Source organism: Athene noctua, chromosome 4, assembly GCF_965140245.1.
Source record: "Athene noctua chromosome 4, bAthNoc1.hap1.1, whole genome shotgun sequence".
In the NCBI taxonomy this organism is placed as follows: domain Eukaryota; kingdom Metazoa; phylum Chordata; class Aves; order Strigiformes; family Strigidae; genus Athene; species Athene noctua.
Genome location: NC_134040.1, coordinates 57,312,598 through 57,335,985, shown reverse-complemented (window position 1 = coordinate 57,335,985; position 23,388 = coordinate 57,312,598). Strand labels below are relative to the sequence as shown.

Below are 23,388 nucleotides of genomic sequence, written 5' to 3'. Positions count from 1 at the left end.
ATTATTTCCCAGAGAACCAGGGTATTTCACGCAACTGCAATCACTATTTCAAAGTATATTGTAGATCCATCCTTCACCACACCAGTGTGAGAGAAAGGAATTGAGCCTGTATAAGCACAAATTGAAACACTGGGCTCATTCAGGAGATATAGGATCTCATACACAATATATACCAGAACCTGAATTAGCTTTGTGTTTAGTAACTTGTTCAAAAGAACGGCATATTCCTGCTATGAAAACACCCTGGTCTTCTGGCTGTTCTGTCAAAGCAGAATATTCCTTCACCCCTTCTTTGTGTGCCTTGTCAACCTTCTTGACTTACCTGGACTCTAGGATTTTGTAGCAGGGCCTCCCTCCAGATCTTGCCACTGCAAAATGATATGTGTGCACTATATGGAGAAAGAGTGTACTACTTTGCGTAGCTGCAGTAGAGGCACCCACATCAAGCTGAACTTATAGAAGTACTCTGCACCATTTTAATATGCGACTCAGAGCAGTAGTGGCACCAAAGACAGTTTATGTCTCTGGGATATCACTGAGTCTCTGGACCTTCTTCTGTGCACTGCCCCCTCAACCCAGGCACACAGCAGAAAGCACAATCTGACTCACCGACAGAGTTTAAAGTCTAAATAAAAAGTCAAGGTATTCCATTTGACACAAGTTAGTAAAACTACCAACCTGGTATTTTGCAGTCATCTAAAAACTATTACTCTACTCTCCGTTTAAGTTCTTTGAACAGTTTACATTTCAAAGGAAAGGGTGTCATTGTAGAATAATACGTTAAAAATTGCCTGTAACTGCTTTGAATGTGCACTCAGAATGGGATTAGTCTTTTCAAAGAACCTGAACTTTTGGCATGGCACTGCTTTTCATCTTGTCAGAGTGCTACTTGATGCCTATATATAACCAGCTACATTTTTTGTTGTTGACAAAAAATGGTTTAGTGCAACGCTTGAATAAATTACATAAGAGACATCTAAAACCAATTTTCTTTCAAAAAGAGATCTGTAGTCCCCTGACTGCCAAAAAAATTAGGCTGGCAGGGCAGTTTCAACTGAGATTTAAAACTCCCAGTACAGCTGTAACTTCCCAGATGTTTTTTAAAGCCTCTGCCAACAGTCATCCCTGCCCACTAGACCTGTACATTTCAGAAATTGAGAAATTTAGAGGATAAAAGTTGTACACATCCTATGAAGCTCTTCATCAAATAAACCACTTTACATCAAAACTTGAATATGGAAAGCCTCTAGAGGTTATTAGTCCTAAACTATCATAATTTTCTTGACAACGGAAAGATTGTTCAAAGTAAGTTATTGCTCATAAGAATTAGTTTATTGTCAGATAGAAACTCCCTTTGCTAATCTCTGCAAATCAAAATGTATGAAAAGAACTAGAAGTAATGCACTGAAAGAATTGGTGCCCTTATGCACAGTACTGGGGCTATGGAAACACATTTAGCAGGTGTAAATGAGTGCTTTGGCTTCAGTGACATTACTCCAATTTGTGCTAAGTGATAATCTGACTCAAGACATTTAATATCCTTCCTGTTTAATATCCTCAGCCCCTGGAAAGAATTAAAAACACTTAGTTTGTTTCTGTCATTCCAATTCAACTACCAGACAGCAACGAAGTGAATGAATGCCAAGACCGTTACATGCAGTTATAGTTATGCATTTTCACTAGACAGAAAAGTAACTTGACATTGTTTCAGATCCTTGTAAATTGAGGTCCAGACAAATGAAACTGTGTAAAGAGCTACCATGTGACCTATCATTGTCATTCTGGAAAACTCATCTGCCTGAACAAACTTGAATCAGTATGATCTAAACCAGTCACAAAAAGAGAACAATTTACGTTGTGTTCTGTTTTACTTAGAACTCTTATCACAGTCCTGGGAGCATGATAATAATACCTCCGTTTCTTGAATTGGTAACCAGATAGTTGCACATAAAAATATTTTAAATGTGATCTATTTCTTAGAAAGAATAAGAACTCTGGTTTGCTGACGGTGACTACTCAGATAAATATCACTACAGCATAAAAACTAGAAGAACATATTTTCATAAATCTTTTCTGAATTGAGAATGAACAGTAGATCAAATCACTTCTGACAGTACATTATGAAAACAAGCTGTTCAAAAATTGTTCTTAAGTACTTTATTTCAGGGTTTCAGTTAATCCCTTGATTATTATAGCCATTATCTTAGAAAAGAAAATGCATCTTCTTAATAGTGAAAAAAAATCTTCCCTTACATGAAAGAGTTAGGCTGTAGATTGAGATGCTATGATTTCCTCAGACCTCCCAAACAGTTCCTCTGGGTTATTATTTCTTCAGACTATCCAGAGAGCTGTAAGTGCTAACACTGATGATTCACAGTTCATACTAGAGCCATTCTGCAGCATGGCCTGCAGGCAAACTGTGCAGATGGTAAGGTTGCCATTTGTCAGGTACAAATTTAAGCGCAATTTAAACTCTGCACAGCTATAGATTTGAAAACATCTTTTAAAGCTCCAAGGTTATTTTCTTTCATTATTTTTTTTTCCACAGCAAATATCAGAGCTGACGTAAGGCAGCCACTTGTAGGAATAGCCAAAAGAGGCAGCACTTTGTCTCCTCTGCCTATGCTTGAAGGGACAAGGGTTGGCTGTCATACCCTACCTACTGTCAGACTACCGGGAAAAAGGCAACGTTCAAGGGGGCAAACATTGCTGCAGGAGTAACTGCCTTCTTTACTCTCCTCTCAGCAATCCCAAGAATCAAAAACCCCCCTCTCTGGCCATGACACTTACCAGCTCCCTGCCTCAGACTTTCCATTTCTACCGGATGTCCTCTCACTCCTGCAAAAGGACAACTCAACTACAGCCCTAGGTCCTTCTCCTCCCATCCCTTTTCCTCCCCAACAGCCCAAGAGGCAGGTGGTATGGGTGGTGCTTTCTGTGAGGCAGGCCAATGCCTACAGGTAGAACATGGAACTTGTGGTTTGGTGGCTGGAAAGGTGTAAAGGAGGTCCATACTCCAGTGAATGCAAGAGGAGAGGTGGATACACTGTACAAGAGCCTTATACCCATAACTCCAGAAAGCCTGGTCCTGTACTCTTTCCCACTCCAAAATCCCTCTGCCTTTTCCAAGCCATCTCACCTTACAGGGGTTCACCCAACTCCTCCATCCAGCCACTGCAACCCACCCACAGCCCAATCCACACTACCATGGAATGATCATCACCCTTACTACTGAGAAACCTTAAATTAGTTCTGGTACATTTGAGTTTATCGATCTATATACATCAGTAAGCACAGCAAAAGGTTGGCTTATTCATTTAAGTGAAGAAATACACATATATTTTATAAAGCATTCTGGAACATATTGTGATTCAGACTTCAGATATTTAGTACTACCATTATCATTGCTATTACTGCCACCTCAATGGCTATACATACTGAATAAATTCAGTTTTAGTTAACAATCAGGAAAAATACTTCCCTACCTTCTCTGAAAGCCAGTTGCTCCCCCTCATCTTTCCTGACCTTTCTCCTATGCTCCGTTAACCACAAGTGCAAGTGCCCTTTCTACAAAGCCCAGGAGGATCACCTCACTGTAACAGCTAGCCTCCACCAGGCTGTTTCTGGCATAGGAAAGAAAACACAAGAGTGGCAGGAAAAGGACTTGCCAGACAACATTTTGTGTGGTGCTGCTTTTTAGTTGTGCTTTTGGACAGTGCTAGCCTTTGTAAATTAGCACAAATTAAAACAGGTCTACTGAAAAGATTATAGAACTTCCCCAGCAACCAAAGAGTTTATCTGACTGGACAGATGAGCGTAAGTATTTAGCTCCATGGATCTAAAATATTTTTACACTGAGTTTCTCCTTAAGCATGTGGTTATATCAACATCTGGTATCCGGATCTACATCTGGCTCATGACCAGTCACCAGCATTGCTCCTTAAGGCTGAATTCTAGGGCCAGTTCTGTTCAATATTTTTATCAATAATCTGGATTTGGGAGTTGAATGTACCATTAGCAAGTTCATTGACAATCTGGGAGGTGCTATAGAGTCTCTTGAGTGACAAGTGGCCTTGCAGAGGGGTCCAGATAAACTGGATCATTGGACAGTCATTACTGACATGAAATTTAACAAGACCATATGCTGGATTCTGCACTTCGGATGCAGTAACACCAGACACATATATAAATTGGGAAAGAAGTGGCTGGAGAGCAACCCTGCAGAAAGGGATCTGAGGGTGCTGGTCAGCAGTAGGCTCAACATGCATCAGCAGTGCCCTAGCAGTCAAGAGGGCAAATCGCATCCTGGAGTGCATTAAACACAGCATACCTTGAGTACTGTGCCCCACAATTTAAGAAGGATATGAAAATACTCAAATGCATCCACAGGAGAGCAACAAAGCTAGTGAAACAGCTGGAAGGAATGTCTTATGAGGAACTGCTAAGGACTTTGGGCTTATCTAGCTTGAAGAAAAGGAGGCAGAGGGGCGGCCTCATTGCTCTCCACAGGTTCCTGAGGAGGGGAAGCAGGGAGGGAGGTGCTGATCTCCCTGGGATCCAGGGAAAGGTCGTGTGGGAATGGCTCAAAGCTGCATCACAGGAGGTTTAGACTGGACATTAGGAAGCATTTCTTTAATGAGAGGGTGGTCAAACACTTGAACAGGCTTCCTAGAGAGGTGGTTGATGCCCCGGGCCTGGCAGTGTTTAAGGGGCATTTGGACAATGCTCTTAAAATGCTTTAATGTTTGGTCAGCCCTGAATTGGTCAGTCAGTTGGACTAGTTGATCACTGTAGGTCCCTTCCAACTGAACTATTCCATTTAATATCAAAATATTTTATGGACACGTTGTTACATCTAATCTTCATATTTATTAAGTGTGAATTAAACTCCATTTTCCTATTTCATATCAGGAATGAAGACAAGCGCACAAGCACATACAGGTAATGTATTAATATTTTTTCTGAAGTAGTTCCAGTTCATTCCAAATTGCAAGTTATAATAGCAATCTTGAATTACATTTTCACCATAATTGAACATTAAAAAGTTCAAGAAGTTTTAAACAAAATAATATCTCCACAAAATATGTGATTACACCTAAGTTTTATGGAACATGCATTTTGTTGTAGACTTCTATGGTTCAATTGTACTTTTTTCTTAAACATTTAGATTTTCCATTTAATGGTAATTGTGGTTTTTGATCAGATAAAATATAACATATAAAACCACATTCAGTATAACAGACAAGAAAAGCTGCAGCAACATGGTACTGCCATATCAAATAGGACTGCAAACCAAAAAAACTTTTCAGCCATCATTCTCCATACATGTCTCAGTTTCTGTATATCTTAGCGACAGCAGAGGAACTGATTTATTAAATTTAATCAGGCTACCTTCTGGAGCATGCATCATACAAGCATTTGCAGAGCTGGGTCAAATGGAATTCACTGCAACAGAATTTATTGCACAAGTGTTATACAGTCAAATGAAATAAAGGAAGGGGGTGGGGGGGTGGAAATCACACTGAGTTACATCCAGTGGCAGACAGAAACCAAAATGTGAGAAAGACTTTCTAAATTATTTGTGAAGAAAAATTAGTTCCTGTGTTTTAATATCCCCCCCCCCCCCCCCTCTTTTAGAGCAGTTCAGACAAACTTTATTAAACTTGTCAGGATTGCATTCCTTTTTGTATGGATAGACTGCTCCTGAAAAAGGTCAACATAAAAAGCACAAGCAGGCTTTCAACATCGAGAACACATGCCTTTGCTTTTGACTCCTCCCCTGAAAAGAACTTTCTGTAAAACTCATGTTCCTCTGAAAGATTACACTGCTGGCAAAAGAATCTGGATCTTTATCTTTCCACACTCAACTACTCTGACTTCTGTCTTGCATTTGTTTAGGTAGGTTTTGGAAGGTAGGACCTTTGTTCCTACATATGTATAAATATATATGCTATAGATATCAATGACAATGTAGTTCTTTATTAACTTTGGATGCCAAATGTTAGGCATCTAAGCATACTTCAAAAGATACATTTTCCCTTTGAAGTCAATAGAGACACTTTGAAATCAACTGCTTACGTAAGCGTCCAAATACAGAGTGGCATGCCTTACGTTAGGTACTTAAGGTGAAAAGTTTATCTACATCCTTACTGTTGCAATGGAACCAGCACAAACCACTACTGGCAGAACTTCTCTGTGACAAGGTGTAAACAGTACAGAATTTTCCATCTAGAAATACAGTCAGGCACTGCCACAAAAGCAAAGCTATTCTGCTCCTACTGAAAGGCACTGGGAATTCTGTCTATGGTCTAGTGACAATTATGGGATTTCTCTGGTACTCCACCTTTCTCTTCCTCTAGGATTCTCTCAAAAGTTACACAATCTGTATCTGCTTCCATTCTTAAAGGAGATGATGGTATACTGTAGTTGCAGAGAAAAACAGTTCATTAAGATTTGTCCTCCGCTCTAGTTGTGCCACAGATTTCTGTGGAGTGGATTCTGTGTGGAGTCTGTTTCCTTAGCAGAGGAAAACATGCACTAGACTACATATAAAAGGCTTTGAAAGTCTATAAACCAATTTCAGATGAAGAGAGAAGAACAGAAATATGTATCATCTTCACAGTGCTAGAGGGAACAAGGCATTACATCATGAATGTGTCTGGTTACATGATGTAATGAGGAGGTCGGCCTCTACCTTTTTTTTCCTATCACAAAGAGGTTCACATTTTCTATATGGCTCCAGGGACATACACATACATGCTGTATACATTCATAAAAATGATACATCTACGCATCAGTTCTTGTAACTTTGTACCTACCCATTGAACTGACACATGCAAACATCCAGGTGCACCTGCAAATTTTGTGGCAGCATTGATCAAAAGATAAGTTTAGGCTACCTGTTAGGTCAACATGAGCTGAACAGCCAGTGATTTACAAGGCAAAAGTTCAGCTGATTTAAATCAGTATAGCACCATTAAAGTTGGATGTATCTTACTTCCTCTTAGCTGAGAATTTGATCCTAGCATACAATCTGTAGAAGACGGGAATAATCTTTAAGTCACACATATGTGCACACGCACACACAGACACAACCCCATGGAATACAACTGCAACCTCAGTGGCTATTTGTATTTACTCTAAAAACAAAATAAATTCTCCATTACTAAACTAAGATGAAACAGAGCAATACTATCATCCTTCATATCCATAGGTTTTAAAATGTTTCTGTTCTCCTTATCAAGGCTCAAGTTTCTGTGTCAAGTTATCAGCTGTAGCAGGATAAGCAAAGTACTGAACCTAAATAAAGAAAATTAGCTCTCAACAGTACAGTGCTTTCAGCATTAGATACACTACAAGCTACACTGAGAATTTGTGTGAGAAATTTAGATAAGCAGCTGTTCAATTCAATTGCCCCTCATAACAGGATGGCTGCAGTGCTGCACCTGATCATATGAAGCTGTGACAATTTCATAGAGCTATTCTCTTTTTCTCTGTTTGCAACCAAGACAAGGGCATTTGGCTCAAGTGGGTAGGGTTTTCTTCAGTAAACACGTGGTTTCAGCCAACTTGAAAGGATTAATCAATCCAGATCAAATTCACTGACTAATTTCATGTGGGGAAAAACAAGCTAAGAGCTAGTGTCATAAAACTTCGCTCAGATGCTGGAATTGTTCCCTCTACTCAGTATCTTAGTCAGAGCAATGTTGACAGGTGGGAAATCTAGACTCCACCTAGCACATCCAGGGCAGCTAGCACAAAGCTTAAGCTATCAGATAAAAGGATATGCTTTCTCAGCAGTTTAAATCTCCATTTTTATTCACTTGGCTACAGAGTGTCCAAAATGAAGTATTCTGTCTCTAATCAGACAAACTATTTCATGTCAAATGAAACATCACTTTTATCTTGCTATCCTGAAACACACAAAAATGAAACACTACCTTTGGCCCAATCTGAACCAACTTTATTTTGTAATTTTATGCTTTTGAAGTGCAGGTGTTGAAAATACTTACAGCCTTTTGCACTGTCCTATATACTCTATTTAGTAATGCTCAGGATGAAATCTAAATTTCAGTTACTCACCATCTAAAGGGAATATGTACATATATGGAATATGCTCCCCAAATACAGTCAAGCCAAATTGCCTATCCATCTTCTCTAATACTATACAACATAAAAAATAGTGACTGCAAAATAGCAGACTCAATGATTTCAATCTATTCAGCATACTGCTTTGCAGGAAAAGGTTCTTTCCTTGAAAACAAGCAGCTACAAATACCTCTTGCACCTTGGTGGGTTTTTTTTCAATTTCAGTACCCTTTGAGGTCCTAGATGGTCTTAATTAAAATAGAGTAGTTTCTAATTTACAGCACAGGAGACATTTTGAAACTCTTGTTGAAGTAGTGTTAGTGAAACCCAAATAACCACCCAGATCTCACCCCCAGACAGGCACATCAACATCTTTAATTTATCTACTTAAGTTTCTGTTGTGCTCCTAAGTCTTCTTTACTGTAACAATTGTACCATGCTTCCATCATGCCTTAACCTCCCCCAAAATAAATAAGTAGCTTCACATAAAATAATGTGTCATCATGTAAAGAAGTATTTATTCCTTTCCATCCTTTCATCCCCCTCCTTCAAGATGTTTCAGCTCTGCTCTGCAAATAGAGACTAACACATATACATAACAAACTTTGTCTGGAGTGTTACTAGCAGTTTTGCTTCTTCACTCAAGCACATCACATTTTGTAAAAGTGACATCACTGATCCAAAGCACCTAAGTGGGATACTATAGATCTTTGCAACATATTTCTCACTGATTCCATCAGTCTGCTTTTCTTGTAAACAAACAACCAAAGACTGCCACATGTACAGCTCAGTAACTCCAAGTATAATCAACAAATAACCCCTCTAGGACTGAATGCAGATTTTCAGTCTCATATCTCGCTGGGTTTTTATAACAGGTAGTGCTTTACTCTTGCACAAACACAGCTACAAATGTATATAATAGCCTATGACCAAAACTAAAAACTAAAATAAATTTTTTGTAAGATTATGCATGAATTGGAAATGGAATATCATCCAGTCCCACTGCATTTCATTTATGCTACGTGTGTTATTTCCACCTTACACCAAAATATACATACTTAGCTAGAAGAACAATTTTATTAACATGCTACATAAATATACGCAAAGTATATGGTACAGTAAGGAGGAGAAATTGGTTCTTTATCATCTGAGAAAGTTTGGAAAAGCTCAATATAGGTGATTCTCCCCCCTCTGCTATGCTCTGGTGAGACCCCACCTGGAGTACTGCATCCAGCTCTGGAGTCCTCAGCACAGGAAAGATCTGGACCTGTTGTAGTGTGTCCAGAGGAGCCCACAAAGAGGGATGGAACACCTCTCCTATGAGGACAGGCTGAGAGATTTGGGGTTGTCCAGCCTAGAGAAGAGCAGGCTCCAGGGAGACCTTTTTGTGGCCTTTCATTATTAAAGGAGGCTTATAAGAAAGATGGTGATAGACTTTTTAGTAGTGCCTGATGCAACAGGAGAAGCGGTAATGGTTTTAAATCAAAACAGGGTAGATTCAGACTAGGTATCAGGAAGACTTTTTTTTTTACAATGAGGGTGGTGAAACACAGGAACAGGTTACCCAGAGAGGTGGTAGGTGTCCCGTCACTGGAAACATTGAAGGCCAGGTTGGACAGGGCTCTGAACAACTGGATCTAGTGGAAGATGTCCCTGCTCATTGCAGGGGTGTTGGACTAGATGACCTTTAAAAGGTCCCTTCCAACCCAAACTATTCTATGATTCTATATATTTTCTTGAATGGAGAATTTTCTCCAAGAAATTATTTTTTCTCCTTGTAGAATTAATTCTACATCCTTGGCAATTAAAATATATTGTCCCTACTTTCTTTTTAAACTTCATGAAATACAAATTTCAGTTTTCAAATTAAATTGACTAGCATTACCTGTTCAGTTGTACCTTAACCTCCAGGTCATCGTTGCTCTTTGAGAGAATCACATCAAACAAAAGTACTCAGAAGAGTTGATTTCCTCAGCTGTGCACTGTTACACTGATAAAACTGTAAACATGGGTTAATGTAATCCAATGAAGTTTAACCAATGGTGCACATCCTCATTTCAGCATCTCAGTAAGATGCCCGATTTGTCAAAATGAGTGACCACAAGCTGTTCACAATGGCTTCTCACAATTAAGGACAACATACTGAAAACTGTGTAAAACTACCATCACGACTTTTTTGTACATTAATCTTTTTTTTCCCCCTTCTCTGTTTATTATCTTTCCTTCTCATCAGCCAGTCTCTTCTAATTGTTGCCCTTCTACCTTGTTGCCACTCTCCTACCTTCTCATTGTTGCCCTTCTACCTTGTTGCCACTCTCCTACCTTCTCATTGTCACAGTTCTACTCCTAGGCTTCCTCCATTTTCCCATTCCCAAGTGCCTATCAGTATCTCTAGCTGCATTTGCTCAGTCCCCAACAACCTACCCTTCATACCTTTTTATTTGAGGTATTTTTATGTGAAAACAAGGCAACATGATGCCCCGCAAGGATCAATCACTCTTCTTTTACATATTTCAGTGGTCCTGTTTTCCAGTCCATTTTCTGTTTACACTTTTTACTTAGAACATAGTCCTTTAGAAGAAAAACTATGTCTTCTTTTGAGCTTACATAACATCCAATACAACATAATCCAATCCCTGACTGATGTTTTTGAGTGATTTGCAATGCATTATCACAAATCCTGAAGCTAGCAATGGAGGTTTCCCCAACACTGTACACACACATTGCTTCAATTAATATGAAGGTGACATACACTAATATGAAGTCCAGCTTTGCATACATCCCCAGGAAAATTCTCACATAACTTGCCAAAGACGGATACAGGTTTGCCCATCATGGTCACGAAGACTATTAAGTGGCTTCAGGAGGCACAAGGATCCAGATCCCTTTGGAAAATGCTTTCCATAATACACTCTCAAGGGAGACATGGCAGATGTCTGGATACATGTACGGAAACCTGACTAGTTTAATGAACTATCCTAAATACCAACAATAAAACAGCTGGTTTGACTGGATCCTTGGAAAGAACAGGAAAAGATTCCTCCATCAAAAGGGACTTGAATGGAAGATAACGATGTCTGCACACAAATCTGTATGTGTGTGGTCACTCTCTCACTTAAATTTTCTTCTCCTAACTTATCTTGCTGTGTAATTCTACCTTAGTCAAAAAAGTCCATTAGCCAGCCAGAAACTGAACTCTGCTTTATCAGTATTTTATTTTAGCATCACTAAAAAAAGTATATGAAGTAATACACCTCTGTAGCAATTGTTTCTACAACTCCATTACATAAAAATGGGTGTGCAAGCAGAAGATCATAAAGCAAAGCTGAAGAGAAAGGAAAGCAAGGTCAGAGACTGCTATGAGAACACATACAAGTATAATTAAAAATCTCAAATCCCTTCCTGCTACAGAAGTCAGGAAAAAGCTACACACAACCACACTGAGAATACAATAAATTTATAGCACTTTTGGAGCATGGAAATAAACACACATACAGCTTGCAAACATACACAATACCCTGGGATTTCTTCAGTGTCTTCATCCCAACAATGCTCTTGAAGCACTCAGCAATAAATTGCTTCCCCACATCTATTTGTATGGAAAACATTACTTAATTTTCAGTCCATCCTCTTTTAAAGTCAGTATTTAAGCTTTTTCTGATATTCTGGTAAGCAATTACCCCCACTAAAAATTTCCAAGTAAACAACCAAGATGAACCGTTTCTGCTCATTTACTCCATCAATTACTGGGAGTTTCGATGCTTTTTACTGAAAGTGAAGATGTGACCTCAAATATTAACATGCCTGATAATTCAGCGTTACTTATCAGATTACATTCTGGAGAATGACTGTCCTGCTTAATTATTTTCTCCTCAACCCTCCTTCCCATGAAAAAAAATTACAGTTCAACGCTCTTAACTGATGTCAGAATAAATATGATTTAGTAGTGTCTAGATTGCTCTGATCACTGCACTTTTAACTGATGCAAATTAATTTATACATAATAAAATACAGAAGATATTTGAGCTTCTACAGTCAGCAAATATTAACCACTGATTTTTCAAGGAAACAACATCATGATCTTTTAGTAAAGGAATTCACTGTAACCCTTGATGCCGAACTACAGCATAAACTTTAATGCATATCTATTTTTTTTCTCCTTTCTTAAAAGCAGACAGCTTTCCCACTTGAGACACTGAACAGTGGCACCTGAAATTCACACTCCCACAATTACCAAGAATTACTTTCTTTTGCCGGTGATTTAGAGACTGTTTTTAAGTACCCTTTGATGACATGAACATTTTCATTCCTTCAGTCCTTCATACTGCCCATTTCCTTTCAAGAGCTGAAGCCTCTGATTTTCCCTCTAGTAGATTTTTTTTCTATAAGGGCAAGGCTCTTGCAGGGAAAAACTCTTTTTCATGGAAAGGTTATGCACAGGCTACAAAAGTAACCCTTCTTTGCAAACTGCCACAAAGCATTCAGAAAGAAAACAAGAGACAGTTAGGAAAGTGGACTTAAAATGTTAAAAACGTTTCTTAATTATTGTACTAGGTGTGTTTTTTGTAAATGGATATTCTTTTCATTATCAGGGTTGAAATTTTACATTTATAAAGTCACAGTGAGGACCTGACCATGCCAACATAACTCAATATAGTTTAACCGTATCCCTAAAGCTATTTCCTACAAAACTTCACATGATAGATCTGTAGGGATTTCATAAGAGCATTCTCACTGGTCTTTGATAGGTCACAAACTGCTTGCAGCTTGATAAACAGTTACTCTGCCTCCCACTTGGGCCAAACACCAGAAAAATAATTCATCACTGCCAGTTTAGTACCACAGTAGCAGAATGAAGGTCCTGCCTACTCTGCTGGCTGCTTTGCAAACATGAGCGTTAGCCACAGCCTTCTCCTGAGTCACAAGCACTGTACTTCATATGCCCTCTGCTCAGACAGGAGATATTTTTTTTTTTACACACACTTTCAGAGAAAAAATTCTTACATCTCAAAATCTATTATAATGTATGTCATCAAAAATGTATTGAAATAAATGACTGCTTGGCAGTACCCAAACCATTCAAACATAACATCCAAACCATGATATTAAGAGATTTTTTTAATTATTATTTTTGTCTCCCCTATCCCCAGCACCCCCACACTACCTCTTACAACAAGGAGTTCCATGTCTCCTCTCCAGGGAGAATTCTGACAATCAATTTGCTTTCTGAAACAGTTTTGGGACTCCAATCACTTTTGAAGTGTAAAACCAACAAGTATAAAGGAAATTCCCTGGAGTCATGTTAGTCAATACAGTGAAATTCATGCTTAACACACAGAATGCTAATGAAGACAAACTATGGTTATTTTACTGTATGCTACATCATTAAAAAAATATCATAACTACGTATTATTTCCAAAGACTCAATTTTAAGAGCACACAGACCACCTGAGATGCTTAGAATTATAATCTGTGTTTGAAGTGATGAAAGCATTACCTCCTACAGACCCCTCTTTTTGTCAAAGTAAAGGTAGGAAACATCTCTCTCAAACTGATCTGAAAAGCACCCTATATCTAGATCCTTCATTTGCTTGGATAAAATGTTTTGAAAGTCTGTTTGATCATTGAAACATCTCAGGACAGATATTTCAAGAAAAAAAAGGATCCCATTTACAGGCAAATTATTTTCTAAGCAAGCAACTTTTGCAGTTTTATACCTTTTATCATCATTTTTTTCATAGCATCACTTGGGTGTTTTTGCACTATCCCCTTTAAATCTAATATAAAAGAATTGGGTAACTTAACCCAGCCTCATTTGCCTAAATAATGATAGACAAAGTCCTATAGTCTGTCATTTCAAAGTTGATGCTCTTTTTCTTAAAAAAAAAAATCTTAACTTGAAAGCTGTCTCACAGTTGAATTCAAAGACAAACTTTTGCCCTCTATCTGAAATGCAATTAAAAAGTAAATCAGCTAACCATTAAGAACACTTTCAAGTTCTATTTTTGCATTTTAAAGCTATTAACATGCACTGCAGTTACATAAAGCAAAAAGATACTTTCTTTCCCTCCCCCAATTAATAATATGAAACGTTAATCCATGACACAAAACACACATGCAGTGCCTAACCTGATTATACAATTATGGTTTTATGTGAATAAACAAGCTGAAGAGTCCATACAAGATACTTGGTGTATCTATATCTATTATTAAAAATTAACCCAAAACCTAAGTAGATTTATCTTCAAAGACTATGAAAGAAAGTATAGGGTTTTCAGGGATCATAATACTAAAAAAAGCCTTTTTTTTCCCCAGCTCTCCACATGTTAGATAGGATGCTATAGCTGCTTCTACAATTCTGTTTATGTTTTTTATAGTGAAATGTACATTTGAATTTGTTTAATGCTGAGCCTGACTTACGGAAACTGATGTGTTTTTCTTATTTTACAAGCAGGCCCAGGTTTATCTAAACATTTAAACTACTGATCAGCAGTGCTCCTGAAGTGTGTGTGTTTGGCTAAATTCTAGTCTCCGGTAAATTAACAGACTAATGCTGTCAACACACATGACAATACTCCAAAGTTACAGATACAGAAGAAGTAACAGCAGAAATGGTTGCACCTTTCTGTGCATCAGGGACAATTAGCAGTTACCTGCAATCAGGTAAGAAGCTAATCATCTCTGTATTAGATCAGATAGGACCCTGACTTCTGGGGGCTATTCTCAACTTACTGCAGTATGAAGAAACAGTATCTGTCCTTCAAAAATAATTATAAAAGCAAGAAAATAAAGAGTGCTATGTATCAAAAGTGTCCCCAGTACAACAGCCTGAGTAGTTTGCTCTGCTAGTACAACCAACATGTTATACTTTGAGTCTGCCGCTGTGAGGATAACCTCCATTCAGTAAGGGCAACCTCTGATTTTGAGGCTGCTCACGAATGAGGGCTGTTTGGTTCTCTTGGTAGTGATTGCTTTTTGAGTGTTGTAAGGTGCTTTTACTTTTGAAGGGTAAGGGGGTTCCTTTGTTTTTAGCTCAAGGACCTAGCTTTTACTGTCTTTTAATACAATGCAGTAAACTTGAAACATCATGTTCTCAAAAAAGAACAAATGCATTTAAACAGGTTAGGCAGATGCATTCGGCATCTGATATGAGGACATTAAGGCATCTTTCAGATTGCTTGAAAGTTTAAAATCATTAGTGACGGGCCAAAAGATTCAGCTGATTATATCAACCTCTGCTGAACTTAAAGACACCAACAAACACCCAAGATCAAAGCCTTTGGGTAAAAACAGATAGCATGTCCAGAGAACTCCGGTTTCACAAAGAGAACTGGGGTGGAGGGAAGGAGAATAACTGTCATCAGGTTTCTCTATGGTTTCATAGTTCAGGAATCCTTTCAGGTGTATTTACAGCTATAATACAACAATTTCTGACCTACAGTCTATCTATTCCTTTTTACACATGAAGGAAGTTGCATTTATGGGCAAATTGTCTAATACTACTACTGATATGGTCCATATGGAGGGTCCAGAATTAGCTGGTTTTACTCTATATTCCTTAAAGTGATCTAATCAAATAACTGCGTTTCCATCAAATATCATATGCACTTCTGTAAGCTTTCTTTGAAAAATTACAGCAATTGCCTATTATATGGAAAACCAGAAGTTTTTCATTATACTTCTCTGTCTTCCCACCCCATATTGTACTTTACACATCTGGAATAAGTAGAAAATAAAAATCACAGCAAATCCACTTACAGTACAGACATGCTGTTCCAAAAAAATACTGCCTACAATGAATGTCTTTTTCCCCTCCAAAGTCCACGTAACTTCTGAGGAACAACAGAACTATTCTTCACTACCAGGCAATACAAAAACATACATACACAAATGGAAAGGTATAACAACTCTTGACTATTAGGGATTTCTGCAAAATCAGATCACTTAGTGACCTTCTGCAATCACATCTCAGTAGCAGTACTATAGCAAATGTTCAGGAGCAGTTATGCAGAAGGGGAAAAAAAAAGTTTTATTTAGTTCACCTTTTCATTTTCTTTTTACTTCTGAGCAGGTACTGTGTATCCCTCCTCCCTTAAGTATCTCCATTTTAGACCAAATCATGCCCACAGTTATATACAAGGTTCAATTTTAACAATTTTTCTTTTCCAGTCAAAAGACTACCACAAATAAAACTTTGCTAACAGAAGCATGTTTGCCTGCTTTTTTATCATTTTTCAGAAAAACAACCCTGAGACTTGAAAAAACAATATATGCCTGTAAATTCCATGTACCTAGTTATTGTCATTAATATTCTAAGAGGTACAAACTAGTGCATCAGGTAATGATGACACCAGATTAAGTGTGCAGAACACCTGCATGTTGATGTATTTTACACCTACGATATTTACATGGAATTGCAGCCAGTAATACGTTTCCCTTTTTATCTTCACAAGTAACGCTTATCTGTCAACAATCTCAAATTTAGCAACCAAACAAACAAACATGGGGACTTATCTTTAACACATCCTACTTTTGAAAAAAATTATATGGTTCCAGACTACGATCAGTGAAATAGTCCTACACAGAACATGTCCGGTTCACTGTAGCACTGCTCCAAGTGCATCCTTCTGTTTTAAGATAACTATTAGCTGAGGGAGGTTTTGTTTGTTTGCAGCCAGGTAATTTTACAGTACCTTTCATCAGTTTCTTGAGAGTGAAATAAAAAGACAAACAGTTTTCCTGCAATATATTTAGTTGCCTTAAAGCAAACTCACAAGTTGTGGAGGAACATACTCAAACACATCTGATTACATCAAGACATTTCATGAGGTATGAGAAATCTGGGATTACCTTAGCACTGAAATTGCCATTACACCCAGGAAAAAAAGTAAAAATTCAGAACGAACAGCATCTTAAGCTTACCATCGTGATTGATTTTAAGTGCCTTTCACTAAGAAGCAGAATGAAGTTAAACATTCACAAGTCACAAGACAAGAAATCTCAGTCACAATCTTTCCCTTTTAGATTCTCTTTATTTGTTAGACTGTTTTCACAACAGTTTCTCCTACTATGCCTACTGCTAACATCAACTTCTCATCTCACAGGATGAAAATAACTGAGACATTTTGCTTAGGCAGATGGAAATAGTCCTCTAAAGGAACTTCAGAAAAATTCTCCTGATATAATCAGAAGCTACCACACACTCTAGGTACAGTGAAATGCTAGTAGCAGTTCCTAGAAGTTCTGTGATGATTTGGGGTTGGAGGGGGTTTTTTATATATAATCATGTAGGTTACTTAAAATTATGCCAATTTGTTTCAGACTGGGGTGAGAATCTGCCAGTGTCCAATTCCAGAGTTTGGATACAAATGTCAACAAAAACCAGTCTCAGCCACAACTACCACATTGTGCTAAAAACATACATTTGCTCAATTCTCACAAAACTCACCTCAGAAACCAAATCACATTCTTCATCAAAGAAGGTCTGTCAAACCTTCTTTGGTTTCAGATTTAGACTGAGATTGGAAAGTATAAACTGTCAGACTGTTCCCTAGCCAGAAAAAAAAACAACATGCTGACATGCATCTTCACAAAAGGTCTTATAACAGCTTCATCTTCCTACAAGAAGTGCTTTTCAAGGCTTTTAATACTGTTTGCAATAAACGCAGGATCCAAGGTCTGCAGGGGGCAGATAACTCTTTATAGTTTTCTCAAATCCTCTTATTCCATCCACCCTGAGAACTCTACAGCCCAAGTTTAATGAGTACTGCAGTTCCACTGCAAAGCTCAGTCATATTTGCACCCCCCACCCCCCCAAAAAAATCAACCCAAATTCTCCTCCTTCTGCAACTGCTCTGCAGAATCAGACCTTGAAATACTAGTTTGAAGTCACATGCCTATGCATCACTGTGTCTCAGCCTCTAAAGCATATTCTAACTTCAAATAATAAATGTCTTTTATTGTTTCAGGGCAAATCATGTCCTCAGTGCTGCATGAAGGATGTGTGAATACTCAGCAAACAAACTCATGATTCATTATGGTCTTGAACAGCAACGGGATTTCATCATAATTCCAAGTGAATTCAATCATTTGAAAATCATTTTTTAGGAAATATAATTAAAGTTTCATGTTCATGCATCATGCTCGGATGGTGACATTTCTGACATTTTCAATCTGAGCAATGTCACTAAAATGGAGAAGTCTTGAGATTTACTCATTTCAGCAGAGCCCTATTACATGCCAATACCTACTTTAAACGACCAGAATTTTTAAGGCCTAACCATACTCTATCTTTGCAGCTATCTTTTGTTTGTCTTCACAGATCATTGACCAGTTCTAATATTTTGGAAGTGAAAGAGTCCAAAGCGCTCAGAGTCTAGACTAAATGCTCTTGGCTTGATGCTTCTATCATTAAGTCTGGTACAACTGGGCTGCACTACAGGCACAGTATCATTGCCAATGGAACAGCAATTTTCAATCATGCATGAAACTGCTGAGGGCAACTGTGAGTGTATTGTTCATACATTTGATGAAAAAACAGATATTTGGCTCTTACTGTATTATATCTTGGCCCTAGTTTAATAAAGCATTTAAGTGTGCATTTGTATGTTTGAATGTTTTTAAGGCAAGATGTACAACACACATCACCACAGTAAGGATTTGCACTTAGATTGATTTTGGTGCCTAGTGCCCTTTTCAATTAAGACGGTGAGAAGCACGTTCCTGAACAGCCTCAGAAATCCAGCCCTCTCTTACTATTTAAAATTCCAGGTCGCCTACTTACATCAAAATTATTGGCCATATAACACTTCAGAAGAATTAGGCACTATATAGAAAGTAGTAACTTTATCACATCCAGTTAAAATACGTTAGTATTGTTTTTATGAAAACATAAAACTTGTACAAATCAAAGCCCTGAAATTGGACAAAGTATCCCTCTTTTATGGGAAGACAACACTGAAGAACAAGGTTCAATTCAAAGGATGCTGAAATATTTGTATCATCTTAAGCCAGGCTGCCTGAGGGAGCCTCTGTTTTCCTTCTTTGGTCCTTACTATTTCTACCTCCATGCATTTTCTCTAGGTAGTTTCCAACTTTTCCAGTTCAGTAGCATCACCAAGATGGAGAAGTCCATACTGAAGTCATTTCAGAGTCCAGTGATAACATTTAGCATCTGCCTAGCTCTCTCTTACTTCTCAACTCAACATTGAGTTACTCTAATAACTCAGTGTTATGTTCAACATTAAAACAGACATCCTGATGCTTCCATCACAAGACTTCTCCCCATGTCTCCCAACTCAAGAGCAGTGAATAAATTCCTGGTCACTCAAGAACATAGCTTGCATATAATTTTGGATTCAAGCCAGATGTGACGATGTGTATGGAATTCTATGCCTAAATCTTCTCTCTCCATCTCTCTGTTGGCACTACTTTCTCTAATGGATCAATGCTTACCTTCAAGTTCTTCCACATTGCAAATAATCTCATCTCCAAAATATCATTCCTGATGCCTAAACAGCAAATAGTGGGCAGTGTCTACCCACTTTTGGTTTTTCTGGTTTTCAAAGCAGTACCTTTCAAAAGAGCTTTCCCCATCCTGCCCTTCCCATTTTGTAGGACATTTTCAAAGACCTGCAAAGCTTCCTTACTATCTTTCTTAAGACCCGCTTAAAAAGACAAGCCCTCTACTTTCCTGCTACAAGACAAAGTAATGAAATAAAACAACTTCATAGCAATGATGGTGCTAACCTGATCAAATGATTACCTACTATACTAACTGACAATTGCCACACTGCTTATATATTCTGCCCATGAGCCTGTATTGAACTTACCTTTTTCTGTTACTTCCACCTAAATTGTAAACTGTTGGGAGTAGAGACTGCCTCTCCCTTCCCCCAACTCCCCATTTTGTTTATAAAATACTTGGAACAACAAAATCTTGGCCACAGCAGAGTTTCTAAGCACTATGGTAATAGCGAAAGGAATAAACACATTATATATAAGACTGCACATATATATGACTTGTTGACCACTGTTGTAATCTGTTCTATATAAGAAATATCACCTTAAGAACTTCCTAGTAATGTAAACTGAATTTGGAATGTCAACACAATTCAGTACTGTATGTGGAAATACACTATCTCTCCACTAAGATCATATTCCTACCTTTGCAAGCAGTTAGGACTGCTCTTCGAAAAATCCTCCTCTTAGCAGTTTATTGCAATTATACTTACCAGGATTAGAAGATTATTTGGTGCCATAATGATATACTCACAAATGAAGCAAGTCTTCAGTTTTGTAATGGTGCTTTTGCATGGGGTAGATTTTTTGGTATGGGTTTTGGGACCTTTATTTGGCAGAATATACACCAAAATGAGCAAATTTCCCAGTCAACAGATGCCAATTTCAGGGTTCTTTTAACAAAGTGGAATTGTCTGGGTCTTGGGAAATGGTAAAGATGCTATTTAAAGTAACTTAGATTTCCTAACCCACAAAATTACTGATGACATGTAAAAGTTTCCTTGGCAGTCACAGGTACGATGCGAGAAAGTGCTTGACTTAAGTGTTCAAGTATATGCTGCATTCTTTAAAATTCCCTAAATATCATCAACATTCTGTTCTGTATATAAAGAAAAAAAAAAAAAAAACACAACACAAAACCTGAACAAACCAACCCCCAAAACACACCAAAACTGCTGACAGTTCCAAAACCCTCTCAAATTTAATTTAATGAAAATCATTACTTACCTGTTACAACATAATTAAGAAGTTTATTTCAGACTCACATTTCTAAGATCGTATAAAATAACAAGTGCTGTTCCAAGATATGCCTTTATATCACTCATTTAAAAAATTAAGTTGCTTAAATCTTAAGGATAGACTATAATCCACCAGTTACAAAAAACAGACCCCTAACTGACATATTCACACAGTTTTTATGCACCTTTGCACTTTCATAAAAGAGAAATAGCCCCCCCACCATTTGAATGAATCTAGATCACAAAGACATGAAGACATTTCCTCTTTTCCCCCTTCACACTAACAAATCCCCCAAAGACTACAGGCAAGTTTCCCATCACCACAGGGGGGCAAAGGCCAAAAAGCAAACTTAATGAGGCCAAACGGAGGCCTTCTCTTGCAGAAATGTTAATCGTACTCTTAAGAGAAACAGAGAGGTAAAGAGAACCCCATAAAAATCTGTAACTGTACAAAATCACTTGTGATAAAAACATTTACAGCATTTCTTTTATCCAAGGTTATCATGAAGGGCTTTAATTCAGAGGAACTAGGGGAAATACATTCCTCTTATTAAAATATATAATTAGTGTAATATATACAGTTGCCTCCTTTGAAAAGCAAACCAAACCCATGAGAGGAACAGCAGGGTCCTACAAGGACCCGCCCACCATCTTGTATTTATTCCTGTGAGGCTGGAGTTCCAGAAGCTGCCTCTGAAGCTTCATTTCTTTTCATGTTTAAAACCTTCGTTTACAGGCATAAATAACAATGGCATAATCATTAGCAGCAACAAAGCTCAAACCTCAAGAATGTGCTATCATTTTGATAACGACTCCCAAAATAAAAGGCTAATCTACAAATTGGCATCTAGCTTTCAAATTGCAGATTGTCAATGATATCCTTCAATGTATTTCCCAGGTCTGAAACATGACTGTCACTAACATTAGCCTTAGTGCTTCATTTAATATGCGCACATAAAGGTGCTTATTTGGTTTATAAGGATATCTGGATCCCTAGAGTTTGCAGCAGCAATGTAAGTATAATTTCACAAAAATACTATGCCATGTGCTGGCTGATTGACAAATAGCACGTTTTAGCAGTCAGCAAGTGCCTCTGAACAGTTTATTTCAGGTTAATGTAATTTTAAAGCGTAATTCTAGATACCAGTGTAGATGGGAAGCTGCCTACCCCAAAAGACATCATCTCTACATGAACACTACTCCAAGAAGCAAATTACTAGAGGTTGCAAGTGTGTTTTGGTGAAAAATTGCCATGTGTTCACAGCTGACAGTGATATTCTCAGTTTTACATTTCTGATTTACACAGAGATATATTTGTATTCAGTCTATGTTTTTCTGCAGATCTGCTACTGGCCAAAAGATATAGCAGTAAATGTACAGATATTCTTAAGAAAAAAAACCACCACAACACCACACAAACAACCACAGTCTATAACCTATTTAAAAAGAAAACCCACAACACCAAATAAGATCATTCTTATTTTCATATACGCTATTGCCATAAAGCTTGTGCAAGTCAAAATATATCTGTCATTTCACTGGCAAAGACCTCTGCAACATGAGCTTATGAGAGTTAGCATGGGTGAGAATGATTAGCCTTGTAACTCATACAATTCTGATGATGCCTAAGGAGAAATAGTAGCCAGCTTACCCTGCTGATGACAGGACCAAGAATAATATTTTTTGTCACTTAAGTAATTACACTTCATGTCTTCATACACATATGGAGCAGACAGTCAGTGAAGGTGTTAATTTTACAAGTCAGTTTTTAGAATTCAGCCACACTTTAAAGTCATGTTTGTTTAATCACTGCTACCACCTCATATATACAGAAATTATGCCAACAGTATTATGTTTTTGACTGCAACCTTTTTTAATAAAAGGCACAGAAAGCACCAAGCTTGATCAAACTGACTCAAACCAAATAGAGGCTCCCCTTACTGTGAGGCCCTTGGTTTCTCTGAACCTAAGGAGCATTCATCCACCATTCTGGGATTTAGCTAGCCATACCAGTTCCTTAAAGGAAGACATGAGGAGAAATGAAGAAAAAACACAGACTCAGATTCTGTTAAGTCTTGCAGAAGACTTCCCACTAAAGGAAATTAACTTGTGAAGAATAAAACAGGTAAAGAAGGTTTGTGGGGAAAGAGGATTAAAGCAATACCAGCAAGCAGACCCACTTGAGGTTCTGTGCGTGTGTAAAAGACAGCTCTTCCAAGTGTTCCCCTAGCAGATTTCCTAACATTTTCAGAAGTACTGAGGATTGGGAAAGGTATATTCTATCCTAACTTGTTTTACTGTTTATTTTAGAAACAGAAGTGCATCTACTGTATCAGTGATCACAATTTCAGTATACACCGAGCCGAAAAAGAAAAAAACACAATTTCATACAGTTTCTCCAAACACTACCATAACATGTTGAGTCAGCAACAGCACACAAGAAAAAAAGCACTATGAAATTTAACTCACTCTCATAACTCCTGTGGCATGTTTGCTTTTTTTACTCGACAGACTACTAACCAAGTACTTACTAGAGCCATAC

The 23,388-nt window shown here is 37.8% G+C and overlaps 1 protein-coding gene across 1 annotated transcript in view; it reads right to left on the bottom strand.

The window, feature by feature from the left end:
• COL25A1 (collagen type XXV alpha 1 chain) overlaps window positions 1–23,388 on the bottom strand; it is a 315,502-nt gene that overhangs the window by 268,838 nt on the left and 23,276 nt on the right. The window lies entirely within an intron of this gene.